Source organism: Molothrus ater, chromosome 13, assembly GCF_012460135.2.
Source record: "Molothrus ater isolate BHLD 08-10-18 breed brown headed cowbird chromosome 13, BPBGC_Mater_1.1, whole genome shotgun sequence".
In the NCBI taxonomy this organism is placed as follows: domain Eukaryota; kingdom Metazoa; phylum Chordata; class Aves; order Passeriformes; family Icteridae; genus Molothrus; species Molothrus ater.
Genome location: NC_050490.2, coordinates 15,818,299 through 15,835,267, shown reverse-complemented (window position 1 = coordinate 15,835,267; position 16,969 = coordinate 15,818,299). Strand labels below are relative to the sequence as shown.

The 16,969-nt window shown below is 42.2% G+C and overlaps 1 long non-coding RNA gene across 1 annotated transcript in view; it reads left to right on the top strand.

Annotated features, from left to right (window-relative positions):
- Positions 1-16,969, top strand: part of LOC118690544 (uncharacterized) — a 48,624-nt gene that overhangs the window by 15,863 nt on the left and 15,792 nt on the right. The window contains exons 5-11 of the long non-coding RNA XR_008508589.1: positions 1,215-1,983; positions 3,242-3,594; positions 6,286-6,561; positions 10,014-10,089; positions 10,729-10,842; positions 12,184-15,822; positions 16,032-16,920. This is a non-coding gene — a long non-coding RNA (uncharacterized LOC118690544). The remainder of the gene's footprint in view (positions 1-1,214; positions 1,984-3,241; positions 3,595-6,285; positions 6,562-10,013; positions 10,090-10,728; positions 10,843-12,183; positions 15,823-16,031; positions 16,921-16,969) is intronic.

Below are 16,969 nucleotides of genomic sequence, written 5' to 3'. Positions count from 1 at the left end.
ATATATGTATAATAATATTACCACCCCCTAACATATTTAGGAAATAACAACTTAATATAATGAACTATGTGATGAAAGAGTCAATGAATAATATTTTAGCTGAGAATATTTCTTTCTCTCCTTTATGAAAGGGGAAACTGTCACAAGCAAAACTACCACAAGCATTTATCAGCCCACTCTGGAAGAATATTACCTGCATTTGCCATCTGATGCTGCTGATGATAATGATATTAAATAAGCATTACATACTTTTAGTTTCTAGGATTTCTTTCCCTCTCACCCAGACACTGCATACTTTATCCAAGGAGATTTATCATGGTGTGTTTTCCAAAGTCAATTTTTCCCTTTTTTTAGAGACAAGGGCAGTCATTTGTGTTTAGGGAGGGAGACAGGTACAGAGCCTTTATCTGATCTGCGTCCCCAGCCACCAGCACCTTCCTAATCGACGGCAGATCCCCACTCTGGAGGATCTGGCCCTGTCTGGGTTACTTTTTAGCCAAGGAATGTTTCCTTCCCTTCATCTCCTCATGTCTCACCTGTGATGCGTGTTGCTTTTTGAGCAGGGAATAACACGCTGTTTACCACAGAGCCCAGTTTCAAAGCCTTTGTGCATTTCTCATCTCCAGCCAAAGCTTATTATTTACCACCCTAAAAATCCACCAGGGCAAGGGATAGCAGAAGTTATTTTCCTCGTTTTTACACCCCAATTTTCACACAGCAAATGCCCTGCATTAGGAGCAGATCCCACTCAGATGGAAGTTATTAACTTTCAGCAGAACAGGGCGATTTCAGCCAGCCACAGCCTGTGCCCTTCGAACACGGTCGCTTTGCAGCATCCCCGTGTTTATTTTTTTTCTTTGGAGGGCATGATTCTTTAAACATATTTGTTTTACACAGAGCAGCAGTTGAATCCTAACTTTTTTTTTCCCCCCACAAACACGTAAAGAGAATATTAATAGGGAATATTAACAGAGGTGCGTGCAGCATGAAGCTAGTTAGGTTGTAGTAGCTGAGAAATATGAACTAGTGAACATAATCCATAAACTCCATTTGGTTACCATAATACTCCAATCTGTATTTATTACAACCCCACTCTGATGCTTATACAACTGCAATTGCTAGATTTATACACTCTAATGATTTCACAATAGGAAAAACCTGTGTCTTTATCTTTCTTTTCCTGTCCAAAATAACCCCTTCCACATATACTTCAGGCTTCTCCGGACCTTGTCTGGGTTTAATCACAGGCTTTGGGACAAAATGTGCATTATTAAGAAGTATAAATATTTTCAGAAGCAATCAAAGGGTTGAAAGATTGATTCGGCATGTAGATTGGATTTAATTCGAAGCAGCTTTGTTCTAATGAGGACTACTGGGATACAAAGACGGCAGCCGCTTATGGCCACCAGTTGGGAACTTCCACTCGCTGCAGCAACCTGTCAAGAATTCCAAGGAGCTGCCAGGTATTGAGCAGAGAAGTGCTGGGGAGGACGTTGGTCTATTGTTTGCAGCCTCCTTCTGAGGCTGGGTTACGATTTCCTAAGTCCCTATTTTACCAAAATGACAATTCAGCTTCTTGCTGCCCACAGGGATAAATCGTGCAGTCCCTCGCTCGGGGGAAACCCCTGTGGACTTTGTGGGTGGCTTTGCCTTGAGGGAAAGGTGGCAAAGCTTGGCTGAGCCTCAACTCCAGCCAAGTTTGGGAGCTGTGTAGCCATTTGTCCTGCTCCCAGACCTGGTTGTTTTCGCAGTGATTTGTTCCATTCAGTTTTGCTATCTGCACTTCTAGATGTGATGGGACCTTTTTGCAAAGGGAGGTGTTTATCCCTAGGGAGAATGACAGCTCTGTGAGGGCTTGGAAGCTCCTGTCCTTGTTGAGTGACCCAGCAGAACTGCCTGCAACGTCCAACATGGGATGATGCTGAACCAAAGGGGACCCTTGACTGCTTTCCCCTCAGACTTAGAAATCCCCAACAGCAAGATGTGAGTGTGGCCCTGGGGGGTGTCACGTCACAGGTACTTGGTTTCCTAAATGCCGAGCGTACAGTCAGAATCACAGGACATACAGGATCAAACACGGACCAGTTTCTCTCTCCCCTTAGCCCCCCTTTGCCTACTTTTGTCCATAAAAGCAATAGAAAGAGAGAAAGCTTGAATTTTCTGAACTGTTTCACCCATCCACAGCTGGAATTCCAAAGCGAAATGAAAATGCCTTTAAAATCAACCCTACATGGGAGCCTGAGAGAACAAGTTTTCCTTTGTTGTAGGGTATAGTATTATTTGCTGTAGGTTTTTGATATACATTCTAAATTAGGCCTGCAAAGGAATGCTTCATCTTTAATTCATCACTCTCAGCTGAAAGAGATTAGCAATGTCTAGCACGCACCCTTCGTATGGTGCTGACCTCATCAAGTATGGCCTGAAATTAATTAGCCTCATTCATTCCAAATGGAAAAGGATAATGGAGCTGCATTTTAGAGATGACCATCACAAATTGTATGCAGCATATTTAAAATCTTTCCCCCCTCGCTCCCCTCCCCATTTAAAAAAAAAACTATGTAGATTAAAATTCTTTCCAGAACTTGCAATATGTCGGAGTTATCGAGGCATTAGGAGCAGAAACCATTCCGTTTTTATTTGTGGAACTGGGAGCCACATTTTGTATGTGTGGTTGTAAAAGCAGCAAGCCTGTCTTAATGGCAGAACACCTGGAATTAATTTGATATTTCCAGGTGCTCTGGCAAACTGGGACATCAAGCACTTGATGTTTAAACATTCTTCCACTGGCTTGCTTAAATCAATATGAAAGTGGTGTCCCTTTGTCATTCATACATGCAAAGTGCTAGCACAAACTCCAGCTTGGCTTCAGAGTCCTACATCACTCATAATCTAATTAGAAATCAGAGCAGAGCTGAAGCAGCATTCTTTGTGGATTCTTGGGCAGCAAATAGGGATACTTGTCTTTTGTTTCCCTCCTCGATTGCATCGTTCACAAGCTTTCACACCACATCTCTAAAGGTGGTTAGGTGCCTCAAGATGTTGACAGGCATGAAGGACAAGATTATTTAGGTGCCTAACCCGGGTGATTTCAAATGGAATTAAGCAACTGGATGTTACTGGGCTGGGAGGGGGGATGGTGGTGGTGTGGGGATGGGGGGGTGAAAAAAAAAAGCGGCCAGTGCATATTAAAAGCTCTAATTTGTTGTCCTAAACTCTAGCAATGTGGGTGATGTTTTTGCAGGGTAAAATTGCCTGCAGGGTACGTTTGCTGAAGCCTGTTAATTCCTCCTGAGGTCAGTGGGTACCGGGTGCTGGGCAGCACAGCCTCTCCTGGCCGGGCACGGTGGGCTCCGGCTGCTTCCCAAGAGACAGGGACAGCAGTGAAGAACGTGGGATTTCCCACAGGAATTTTGGAAGATGCCCATGTCTAAGACAATGGTGAGGATTGGGCCAAAATCCAGATGCAGCCTTGATTCCTTCATCCAAGTGACCCTGTGCTGACCCACGGCTGCTGATGGATCGCAGCGACGTGGACCTTTCCTCCCTCCCTCCTCGCTGCCCTGCATCAGATCACCAGGAGGACCTGAGAGTACTGTGAGTAAGAGATACATTTTTTTTCTCACACAAACAATTCGTTGCAAAACTTCAGATTTTGAAATGACAAGGTCAAAAAGGCTCATATCTGCAATGCTGGGGCTTGGGGAACATTCCTGCAGTTCTTATACCCAGGGCTGGAAACACAGGGAAAACATTTTGTGATATGCACTATAATCGCCTCATACCCAGAAAAATGGAGAATTAATTATTTCTCTTTTCACACAAACAAACATTTATCTTCCAAAGACTCCATTCATTAAGAACTGCCATTGAATCCAAGATTGAACCTATTGTTATTAATCCTAAATGAATTCAAGTTTGTCTACCATGAACAAAGCTGCTCGCCATCTGATAATCCAAATTTGCTCAGGAAAAAAGAATGAGCAAATGTTAGAAGCAGCAGGTGAAATCATACCATAGTTATTAAGCTTTCTTTCAGGGGAAGCACAGGATAGATTAAATTGTTATGTTAGGCCATGTTGTGAGTCCACGTCAATTTTGTCTGAGATCTTATCTTAGCTCAGAACTGTTTCCTCCTAAATTAAACAATGTTGAAGACATGAGAAGCATATTGACCCAAAGATTCAAAACTTTGGATTCAGCAGACTTCTGATCTTTTGTCCACAGAGTATCAAGTTGTAAAGCTGTGGAATATTAAATAATCATGATTATCTTCAACTTGCCCAAGTTCATTTGTCATGCTGGGATGCTGGCACAGATTCTCCTTGCTGTTTTTTTTTTTTCAGAACCAGGCATTGATTTTGCCTGCTAGCTTGGTATCATTTGCCACTGACCTTATAGACCATGGTCCTATCCTAATATTAAGTCTCATGCACCAATTGTGGGCTGTAATTCCATATCTGGTGCTCTTCACCTCTCTTTTGCAAACACCATTGTCCAATAAAGCAGCAAAAAAAAAATCTTACAATCAAAACAACTACATTATGGTGGTACTTCGATCAGCTATTATCAGGCACAGGCAGTTCTTGAGATTCAGAAATGCAGTGTAATTCACCTGGGATAAGAAATCAAATTTAAAAATGAGCTGAACAGACACTTTTAGGAATACGTAAATTTCTAAATAAACCAGCTTTTTAATTCCACCTTTTCTATATTAGAACAAATCAATATTGTCTGCACTTGGAGATGAGTTTCAGCTGTCATAATTAAATATTATCCTGCTTCTTGCAGCACAGCCAAACGAGGATTTTACTCTTGACACAAGAGTTTCCTCAAGTAGGGACAACTTACTTATTACAGCAATGATCCACATGGTTCCATCATGTTTTAGAAAACAAATCTCTACCAAAAAACACAGCATGATTCTTCCCTGGCGTCAGAGCACTGAAGAGATGGAGTAATAGAAGAAATAATACATTTTAAATGCTTTTTAAATACAAACATAATGATGATACATTAAATAATGTGATCTACCCAGCCGGACTTCTAATTACCTACATGCAAACCTCATGCTCATTCATCACTTGATTCTCTTCAGCTGTAATGTTGGTTTTTGGTAGACGCTACCACTGAGCCATAAGTTTGAATGGGAAGGGAAACAAGCCCAGTGCAAGGCTGTATATTAGCTCAGACAAGTAGGATGTCATTGCCAGCCTGAATTTGTTGATGAAACCAGGCATTAAGCAAGCAAACCTTCGGCCACTGAAGCACAAGTTTGCTGACTTTAAGTAATGACATCCAGGAGGTGACACAGTGGATTTACACCAGCAAATGCTTATGGACTAATAATGGCCACTCAGTCCTGACAAAATAAGGAGACAAAATGGAGATTCACCTCTCCCCTGAAAAGAAAGATTTTGTTTTTCCCTATTCTAGTCTAATTTCAAATGTTCAAGAATCCGGGTTTGATCTTCTTTGAGGATGGGGAAGGACTTTTGTCTCTGAAGAAGGGAGCTCATGGAGTCACTTGGTCAATCCCCATTTGCACCCAGCAGAGACCATGGAGGTGTTCAATGGTACAAAAAGGCATCAGCTCCCAATCTAGAGGCTGAGGTTTGTTTCCATTTGTACCAGATATTGGTGATCTATAGTGGTTTCACCTAAATCCCTGGACATTTCAGGTCCACATGCACATGGTGATTTCATGTGCTGAAAACACAAGATTGACCGGGAGCCATCATAGTTCTTTGTCCCAGCTAAACTATTTAGCTCCCCTTCTGCAATGTTTTCTTTCCACACATCCTAATTCTCCCATCCCTTTCCCCTAATAACAACATAAATGAGTACTCCACAGGTGTAATTACGGTAATAGTTCTTTTACTGCAAATCCTGGAAGCCTGTAACCTGTAATTCACTTTTTCTGATAGTCTCCTATTCCAACACTAGACATGTTATTTTAAAATGTCTAGGACCTGAAAGCTAAATTTATAGTGATAGATAATAGTAATGGAAACCAAGCATCCTCCTTAGTTCAGACTTTAGAGCTGTGCTGTATCTCTTGGCCAATTGTTGCCTTGTTCACCTAGAAATATCATACCCACCACTCCCACAGTGATTCAAACAGAAGGAAGCAAAATACATCTCAATTTGTTTATTTCATAGTATGGATCTAGAAAAACTCAAGACATACTAACATGCCATGTCTTTTTTTGAATTATTCCGTGGCAAATTCTGGGGCACAATGAATCTGCCATATTTCTGATAACAGGAGCTACCCTTCTTTTCTAGGGATGAACCATCACAAGCCTGTGATTGGAAAGCAGGGGGACCAAGCCCTCAGGGAGGTGGCTGATGCAGCTGGTTCCCTGGCCCTGGGCTCAGCTCTTGGTCATGGCACAAGCACCAGAGGCCAGAGGTGGGGACTGTTTCTGTCTTGGCTACTCCTCATCAGTGCTTTGAGCTGCAGGAAGCCCTGAGAACCAATGAAACACGAGTGCACCACCAGGGATTTCCTTCTCTCTACACCTGAAGCACAGCACAAAGTTCCACCCTTTGCTTCTGCAGGTAGGAGCTCAATCTAATTTACAGATTTAAGTTTTGGTTAGAAGCAAGGCAATAATCCTAAAATAACTCAACTCAAATGGTCACCCTCTTCTAGAACTGACATTTTTTCATCATTTTCTCTCCATTTTCTGGATGAAGTAGCCAATGTGAGGAGGGCATGCTGGGACATACCCCACTTGATAGCTGAGAACAAACTGACAAATATTTTTAATATGCTGCAGCTTATCAACATCCCACTGAATAAAGGGCAAATGAGATTTTTCCACTGGTTATTCATAGATCTACATGGAGATGCTTATAATCTGCCATTTAGTCCAGTCACTGGACAGAAATAAATCACCAAATAAAACACAATATTCCTAGTGAAATCCATTATGGAATGTGTTCTTGCCCCAAACCCCTGCTAGAATAGGCACAGCAATGCTCCCTGAGACCTGGCAGCCCTTCTAATTGAGCATATGGTCTGCTCAGCTCTCTCAGTGCTGGTGCAGGGTGAGTAAACACCCTGAACTGTGAGAGCAAACAGGGGGCTCTTTAATAGCACGAAATTCTGTGCCTGCTTCAAACTCCATCACTACTCCAGAAATGGATTTCCCTTCTCTGCTGGAGCGTGCCCTGTTTGCAGGAGGGGGCAGGAAAAAAAGTGAGAGAGTTTCCTTGGATGGTGTCTGTGACCATCTCCCATAAAGCTGGTAAAGCTGTGGAAGGGTCTTGGTGTGTCAAAAGTCGCATTTTCTGGTGATGCTACTTCGCCTTCTCCGTTCTTTTGAGATGTCCCCTGATGCATTATAACTTGCTCAGTCATTGGAATAGAAAGAGGGGCCTGAAGGTAAAAATCCCAGTGTTAATCAAGGTTGGCAAAGGGCAGAACATTAGCTGCAGTAATTGTTTTTCTGAGGGACTCAACAAAGCCGGGCTCGTCGGCGCTAGCAAACAGATCTGGTCCTGCCTCTGTGCTCCTCACACGGGCAGAACATTGCCCTGAAATCACTGCAGCAGGGATTGGGCCAGGAATGAGCAGCTAAGTTGCAAAGCAAATTAATTCCTGCCAAAAAAGTTCAGCTATGCTCAGAAGTATGTAAAGTGTCTGATTTGAGAAGTGTCAAGTAGCATTTGTGACCAATTATCCAAGATGAAGGGGGCAGAGCTATGTTTACATGTACTAATCTTCAGCCAAAGTTTGAAAACTCTAATTCATGGACACGCATCAAATTTCCTTTCCAGGCTTGGCATTTGCCTGTACGCACGCATGCACATTGCTCGGGGATGACAGGAAAACATGATTATGACTTGCAAATAATACAAATAAAAAAAAGAAAAAGCGAGAAGAGCTGCCATGCAGCAGCAGCATGGTAATTAAACCTGTGCTGTGATATGCAAAAAGAATCATGGACCACTGTATGAGTGAAATAGCTTTATCAGCTGTGCTGAAATATGATGTGTGGTGTGTCTGTATTGTTATTTTTCCACAACCTGTGAAGCCCTGGGAAATGATCTACACAAAAGAACAAGAAGTAAAAGCTGCCTCTGCCATCTTCTGTTTAATTAACATAGGTATACCAATTTAATGCAATTAATCAAGATAGGAGGGATTAAACAGTAACTCAGCTGACAATGACAGAGTCAGCATTGCTGTGGCATGAGAAGGGCTGCAAAATGAGACTGGTGACTGGGAACACTGTGAGGAAGAACAAGCTGGCTGCAGTTTTGGAAGGTTTATGCAGATGTATTGAAATTTAGGGGCAGCTGATTTTTCATGTGGCCAAGTGTTTATCTGCCCCTGCCCTTTCCTTTACCCTCTCAGACCTTCCAGGGTAATCCCCAGAGTGGCAACAACTTTTAAAGCGATTCCTCTTTCTTCTAACAGATTCCTGATGCTAAAGGTCTGACCTTAAAATGAGCAGTGCATAGGGCAAGAGTGGGTACTGCAGTGAGCTTCTGGCCTTCAACCCTTCCAAATACATCTATTTTGGTAACCAGAACACTATATTCACCATGGGTGAGGGAACAGAGCCTTTCAGTGCAGGGCTTCTCAGCACATTAACTCTCTCAGTGCTGGATTCTGGGTCCCTGTGCAAGTTGCTTGTGCCTATTTAAGACCATAAATGCAGATTTGCAGAAGCCTGCAGCAATCTGTAACTTCATGGTTGTGCTTTAGTGCCCGATGCACCCAAAAACTGGACTGAGTCCTGTGGATTTCTCTGTGGATCTGGGAAGGACTGTAATCACATGCAGCTGAGAGTAGCTCAGACTTGGATTTCTTGTTGGCAGGAGAGGCACAGCCCGGTTTGCTACAATGCAACTGTCCTCATTAATGTTCTTCAAGCCCTGATGTACTGGGACCGCCATGGTTGAGTCAGAAGATGGCTGAGTTTTCCAGGCTCGTTCTCTTGTCTTCAGAATGTTAAATTGGGTGATAATGAGAAGTAACTGTGTCCTTTTTTATGGTGAAGTTGACACTTGCCTTCTAGTAAACAGACACAGAGATGACCCTCCTCATTTCGCACAGGTCACCAAACAGCCCTGGAATGGTAGGGGTTATTGGCCATTTACCAAACTCTGTTTGACTTGGGTTCATGGGTGAGAGATGAAAGGCTCTATATTGCATTACCAATCCCTGGGGCCAGCCAGTCTCCCTAAAGAAGCATTTCATTTAGCAAGGCAACTGCTGGCCCATGGGAATCTGAGACTTGGGAAAAAGAGGACACAGTTTCAATTGCAAATGTTTCCTCAGGGCAGATGTCTTAAAGCCACACAGAAACTCACTGCTTCAGTGTTACAATAGTTGCTCCAGGACACTTAATGACCAGCAGATTTTCCCCTTTAATTAATCTCCCCTTTTTCCCAAGAAAACATCCGTTAGGTTCCTTGTGGTGTGTCTGCCTCTGCCCTGCTGCTTTGTCCATCTCCCTGGGGCAAGACCATTGCAGCAGTTGTGAACTGTTACCTTTTCCAAGAGCTTCAAAATTGAAACAGATGAAGCAAGGAGCCCTGGTAACACACTTAGAGGTTTGGGGCTCTTGGGAGGAGAAATGAGTACTCCTGAAGTGTCCAAATATTTTCCTTTCCCTAGAGCAAAGATGCTGACTGATTTTCTTGGTTATAGTAGAGTGATCGTTGCTATTGGGGTAGTCCAAGTGCTGCCTTTTTACAGATAATGGATGTAGTGATTGATGGCTACAGGAAGAAGAATATTTGATTCAGACCAAGAATTCAACCCAGACTTGTCCTGATTTTCCTATGATCTGGAAATCCAGCGTTGTTCCAAATTCATTATCACTGATTAAAATCCTCTTTCAGTTTCCCCCCTCTCTGTTTGTGACGTGAGTCATGAGACATTCAGAAGTTGCATTTGTTGTTTGATAGTTTTACATCATGGTTGTAATAGTGCATCTGCCAAGTCAGCAGGTCCTTTTCTGTGTTTGTTTATTTATTTACCACTCAATTTCCAGCAAGTTCTTGTTACCCAATTCCTGCTGACAACAGAGGAAGAGGCACAAGTCAGCTCAGAAAATGAACGACTAGAAGGTAAGTGAAAAGAATAGTAAACACAGGCCATTCATGTAACAGGATCCGATTCATTTTTATGCCAGGGAGATTTTTTTAAATGGGACTTCTCCCAGTGGAGAGCTCTCAATGCTCAAGGCGGGAGAGGCATAGCCTTCACTACAAAGACAATACATAATTATTCTGGGCTTATTATTATTTTTTATCACTCTTTTTCCAGTTGCAGGGAGTAAGGGCAGAGATGAGATCAGGACCCAGTTTATTGTGCAGCACATGGGGCTGCAGGACCCTGTGGGGGCAGGTAAATGCACCCAGGCTGAAGGTTCAGGTGACAGGTCTGAGATGGGAGAATCCAGCAAAATGCAGCAAAAATGGGGACTCAGCCTCCTGAGCTCCTCAGTCCTGGGCTCCTGCTGCTTGTTGCTTTCAGCATCTTTTCCCATCACACTTATTTTGAATCACCGAAATGATGAATTGAAAAAATGTCATGTCATTTGAAGCACTCTTTATTGTATTTATAGGAAACAGATTATCTGTTCTCTGAGGATAGTGGAAACTGAGTATGATGAGCTCATCTGGAGAAAATGTAGGTTGGGTGTGACAGAGAAACTTGTGTTTTATACCTCAGTGACATCTTAATTTCTGGTTTTGGTATGACAGACTAAGTGATACTGAACCATCCTGGTTCCTGCTTTCAGGCTGGGGCCACAAGTTGGACTTGGAAGAAGGAACTTCCATGCAGAGATGTGACTGCAGTGTGAATACTGTGCCAGGGTAAGAGAAATTTTGTTTAATTTGAGGTGTATGCAAGAGGTAAAGTCCATACAAATTCTGTTGTTCATCCCAGCATAGTTAAACTGCATTTGACCACTACTTGTTCAACCCAGTAAAGCATACCTGGGTACCACAGCAACACCTGCTCTATTTATTTATTAAGATTATTTTGCCAGGTCAGCCCTTTAGGATTTAGCATTTAATTCAAAAAGGATTCTATAACACATGCCCAGTTGTGCCCTCTCTCTACTTCCTTCTTAACTTTCTAATTTGAACAACTGAGACTTTAAAAAAAAAAAAAGAAAAAAGCTAAAAAAATAACTCTCAAAGTCTGAATGGATACTCATTATAATTTTCTGTTCAGTACTTGCAGGTCCTGGGTTATCTTAGGTGACATTTTCATGTTGACTGCTCTGTGTTAGTTCTGCTCAGACAGAATGAAGTGATAGTGCATCATGTGTTATAGGTTTCTTTACAGATAAAACCTGGAGTGTCCCTAAAATCCAGTAACTACTCAATACCATCAACTTCCACACCCCTCTGTGCTCCTGCCATTGCTTTGAACCAGTTTATTTATTCATTTGGGCTCTAAGCACTCGGATGCATTCCTTCTTGCTGCAACAGCAGGGGTACAGGAAGGGGTGTTTGAAACCATGCAGTCAATTCCACCCTGGATTTCAGGAGGAGTTATTCTTGTCTCAGAGATGACGCATTCAAATATCCCTCTACGGATTCCAGGTGAGTTAGTCACATTTAGATGCTTCCAAGTAATACACAGAAAGTTGGTGAGAAAATAATGAGTCTCTGCCTAGTCACAAAAAGAAAAAAAAGATCAGAAAAGTAGATCTGAGCAAATTATATGTACTAGCCCTCAAAATATTCTAAAAAGACCTGGGGCCAAAGGGCTTTTCCTTAAAAACAGTAGGGATGCACAGTATTTACTTTACTGACTGACCCATCAGCTGCTCTCTGTCCCCAGAAACAGTTCAGGAAATAACTGGCAGTATCTGAAGACATAAAAAGGATAATTAAGTTTCACTGTGGAAATAAGAGGGTAATCTGTCCAGACAAATCTAGGACCTAGTACTGAAAGCTGTAGTATCTGAATATAAAAAATGAGTAATTTTGAAAAAAGATGTCTATCAGGACTGTAAATTCAGAGAGTAAAAATGTAGCTTTGCTTAATAGACCATCTCTCTCTCCATCTCCCTCTAACTCATTTTCTTATTCTCTTTCTTCCCTCTGTGTTATTGCAAAAAAATGTGTGCAAAATCTGATATTGAGAATGCTTTAGCTTCATTTCCATCTTCTAGTCTCAAAATGTTTTGTTCCACTGGGCAGATTTCCCCTGGGAGATAACCTCAGCCATGACTGCACGAGGCTTGTGGGGTGACTGATTTGCAAAGGAACAGCTGCATTTTGAGGTGGCTCTGGGGCAGCCACGTCCCCACTCTTCTGAGGCTCTTAAAGATATTTGTGAGCTGGCATGAGAAATCACCTGGGACTCAGAGCAGACCACAAGTGCTTAGGACAGTGTTTTCTCTGCACCTTTTCTTGCTGAGCAGAACTGCAGCACTATAAACAAATGTGAGTTTTGCCTCATTCTTAGGTCCTGTGAGTTATGAAAGCCCACTCCAGATGTAATGAATGTATAGATCACTTTGACCAGATCATAATCTATTAGTAAATAATGCTCTCTGAAAATGTATAGGTGAAATAAAGAACTTCTTGCTACTATTGCTGTATTGGTATCAAGGATTACTGTGGAGGCCAACATGATCCTGAGGATTTGTGCTACTGGCATTTAAATACAATGCAGAATTAACTACAGGGTTTGGTTAGTAAATTCCCTTCTGGATTAGGATATTCAGGATTTACACTGCTGGAAACAGAACCCAAAACTGTACAAGGCTTACCTCTGCTTTTCTTTCAGCTCACTGACACCCTGATTCATATTTACAGAATTTTTCCATTAGATTCCTAATTTTGGTGGTGATATTAATTAGCAAATCACACAATACTTTTCAGAATGAGTAGATAGAGCAAACCCCTATAATACCCATGACTTTTCTTTGCTATCCCTGGAGGAAGCCCAAGGGTACCAGACTAAGACCTAAGGCAAATTGTCAGCACAGTCTATAGGCCATGGGAAGGTTAGGTTTAAAGAAGATGTCACTTTGGGGACATCTGTGTGACACATGCTGCAGTGTCCAGACATTGGAGACTATGTTTTTGCTCTAAATCTAGAGAGGAAGTCAATAGGAAAAAAAAAAAAAAAAAGGGAAAGAAGCACAGGGGAATAAAAGTACTTTTGAAAGAGAAGAAATCTACATTTCAATGAAAATCCTTTCAAGGCATTTCAAATAAGAGTCTGAGAGAAATAATTACAAAGTTTGGAGAGAAAGAACGTTAGCTTTGATATCTTTTTCTTCTATGAAGCAATTAAAATAAGCAATTTTTCAAATACTAAGCAGAAAATTACTAATGGCTGAACCCAAAAGCTTTCATTTCCTTCTTGGGGCCTTTATTCTTCTAAAAAAAGACAAAAAAAATGTGAAGGTGGTTTTCCAGATAGATTAATGTATAAAGCAGTCGCTAGTTGGATGTCATAAAAACTACAGCAGCATAGAATAGCTGAGATTAAGAACTAGATTTAAATCATGCAGCAGTCCAGTTAATATCAATGTCTAATTAAGAAATGCATAAGAAGTCTGTAATGTTGATTTGATGGAGAAAAACTCTAATAGGGTTTCTTTTGGAATTTTCCATTTCAATTGCTGTGTAGACTTTTAATGGATGTCCTATCCACTCTTTGGTATTAGCAGGAATCATCCTCAAATTAAAACCAAGGCCTAAAATGGAACACAGGTAGACAAATTAGCTGGTCTGGGAAGCAGCCTGGGTAGAATGACAATGTGAGCTGAAGCCGAAATTTGAGTACAAATAAAAGAGAACAAACGTCTCAAATCTGGCGTGGAAACCCTCTCTGCTTCTCGTTTGAAACAATCTAAAACCCTGTAATTTGAAACAATGCAATGTTAACCCATTTCCCCACCTCCCTGAGCCTGCAGAAATCCCTGACAATTCATACTTAGACACCTAGACCACTAAGCATTATTAATTAGTCTTTTTTATTGAAAAGGCTTTCCATAGTTATGCATATTAGTAGCGTGCAGAGGTGGGTTCTTCTCTGCTTGTGATGGGATTTGGAGCACACAGGTCCCTGTCACCATCAACGAGCACCATTAATCTCCCACTCCTCTCTGGGTAACTAAATCTCTCAAACCCCTGGAGCAAAACTAAGCCTGTGGCGTCTTCTGCGTCCCATGGATCATCCAAGACATTTGGTCTCTAGATATAAGAGGGGAACTGGTTTTGAGCACATGACTAATGCCCTGAAGTTGCTAAAAGAGGAGCAGCGTAACTCTTGGTATGCACAAATCCATTTAGCAAAGAGGGGGAAAGCAGTTAAAGCAGCACTGTATTTGTTATCACCACTCTGGTGTTGATCCAACAGATCCAGAGGGAATGATCTGAAGGATCCAGGAAGATGGCACACTCAGGATAGCCCCTCTGACCAATGCATGCTGGGGAATAATTTTAAAATTCATTAGAACACATCAAAATATAATACATTGGCCATGGCAAAGCAAGGCACGTGATTCCATCTGTCTACATGTCTCTTTCCAGTACTAAATCCATCCAGAGAGACCTTTCAGAATTATATCATTAAGTCTTGTCACGCCCACAGAGAGTGGAAAAGACTGGAGGTGAAAATCAGAGTAACAGTGAAATTTTGGCACTTTTATTTTTGGGTCGTTGCCTGAAATGTCACGGTCCAAATTCATGCCTGACATTGCTCTGTTGACCCATGAGGCACAAATATGTCATATTAAACAGTGATACCATGGCCCTGGGGCATGCCCCAAGGATTTTTCTCCTTGAGATGGGAACAAGGATGCTCTCAGTGAGGCATCTGCCTTCTCAATAGTACAGAAGGTCTGATGTGAGGACACTCAGGCCATCAGAGGAGTCTGGGTTTTTTTACCCTGCTCTTGACTGTAAAACTTGGAGGTGCCATGGGTTGGGATGATGCTAGAGGATTATTCAGGTGGAGTTCCAACAGGGTCCTTTGTCTGCAAACTTTACTAGATTTATGCAATACTTAGGGACAAACAAGAGTATGAAGCAGGCTGTCCTTTGCAAACACATGCAACAGAAAAAATCCCAAACCTTAACTTGTCCAACACACTTGAGAGCCACAAATTCTGTTACAGTTTTGCTAAATGAGAGGAATATTCCTCCCCTCCTCTATAAAACCATCCTTTTAGACATTACTGCAGTCATGACCTCATCGCAGTTCCTGGATTCCTTCTGAAAAGATTAAAATGAACTAATACACAAATGATCTCATCACAGCATAAAGGACATCTTACACAGGGGGGAAAAACTAATCAGGAGAACTTCAGTGCTGCATTTGCAGCAGCAGTAGAAAAAGAACTGTAACACCACTGTGGAAAAACAAACTAAAGGTACAATGCCAGAGAGGCTTTTTTCCATCTAATGAACTATTTGGGTTTGTCCTACCTCATCCTGCCTGTCACACCTGTCATCCTCTTAGCTGTCTCCATATCTATCATCTTTCCTTTTTTCCTGTCTTTATCTACAATTTCCTTTGTCTCTTCTGTGCCCTTCCCACCTGTTTTAATATTCCTGGTAACTTTGAATTGTGTGCACTACTATTCTCAGCTACATTTAAAATACATTTTGCAGAGTACATACATACAATCACCTTACACAAAAGTATTCACACGTACTTCATCTGTAGTTTGTCATTCTGCATTAAAACACCTTTTCTATGTTTTCATACAGTTCTCAGCCCAAGAGGTCATGGATGGTGACAGCTCTCATCTACTTTGGAGCTGTTCTATCTTCTAAGAGAAAGGAAGACGAGTTGGGAGAGATGCTTTACTTTCTTTGGTAGGACAATCTATAAATTAACATTTATGTAAGTGAGACTCTCACCACATTTTTAATGTTGTATCACATTTTGAGCCTGGAAAATAGAATGTCTTGGAACTAGGTGATCTTGAAGGTCTTTTTCAACCCAAGCTTTCCTATGATTCCATGATCTTCAGAACAAGATGAATATGGTGTTACTAATGCAACCTTATCTCTGGTGCCCATAGGTGCTCCTCAGCTCTGCCTTGAGGTGACACCGTTAAGCAAGAGGTGACAAACCGGTTTCCTTTCCCAAGGAAATGTCACGTAACTGCCCAGGGGCCCCTTTTGGTGGGGGTTGCACCCTGATTTTTCAAGGAGAGATGTGCTGCTGTGTCCCCAGCCTGGCAGGAGGAGCTGAAGCTGCTCATTCACGGCTGTGACGTCTCTCAGGCAGGAAGAAAGGCAGAAAGCATCAGGCTGTAGGGAGGGATCAGGGCAGCCACCTTCAGACACTGCCAAAGAAACCTCCAGAACTCATCCAGAGGTGAGCTCCCAGACCATGCTGGTACTAAGGAAGGTGGTAGAATCCTACCCACCCAACAAGATTTGCTACTCCTAAATGGGGGAGCAAATACATCCTACCCCAAATGCTCTGCACTTGATAGACCTGCTTCAGTGAAGAGAGCCCTGAACAGTGATGAGCGCTGTAGGATACGTGCTGCAGCATCAGGAAGGTCCAAACAGCCCAAGGAGCAGTGCAGAGCATCTGTCACCAAGAAAATAGCATGTGAAAAGCTGTTGTAATTCCTGTCCCCAGCAGCCTAACTGGAGGCACAGATTTCCCAAGGCTTGGAAGACTTGGAGAACTCAGGCTCCTCCGTGAGATCTCTCCCCAAACGCTGCAGATTTACCAGGTCAGCTCAGTCCAGGCCAAAGTTGCCAGGAAAGGTCCTTGGCTGTGCTCCAAGTTCAGTGCTCTATTGATTGGAGAGGTATTTATTGTAGGTCAGGATCTTGAGCCAAGATAGCTGAAGCTGCAAGGACTAAATTGTCTATTCCCGACCCACAGATAAAACAAATGGCCAGTTTTAGCCTAATCATCACTTCTGCCTGAGGAAAGAGAAACTCTTTGAGGTAAGTTCCCTTGGATATAATTCTTTCTTTCTAGGTTATAGAAGGGCTG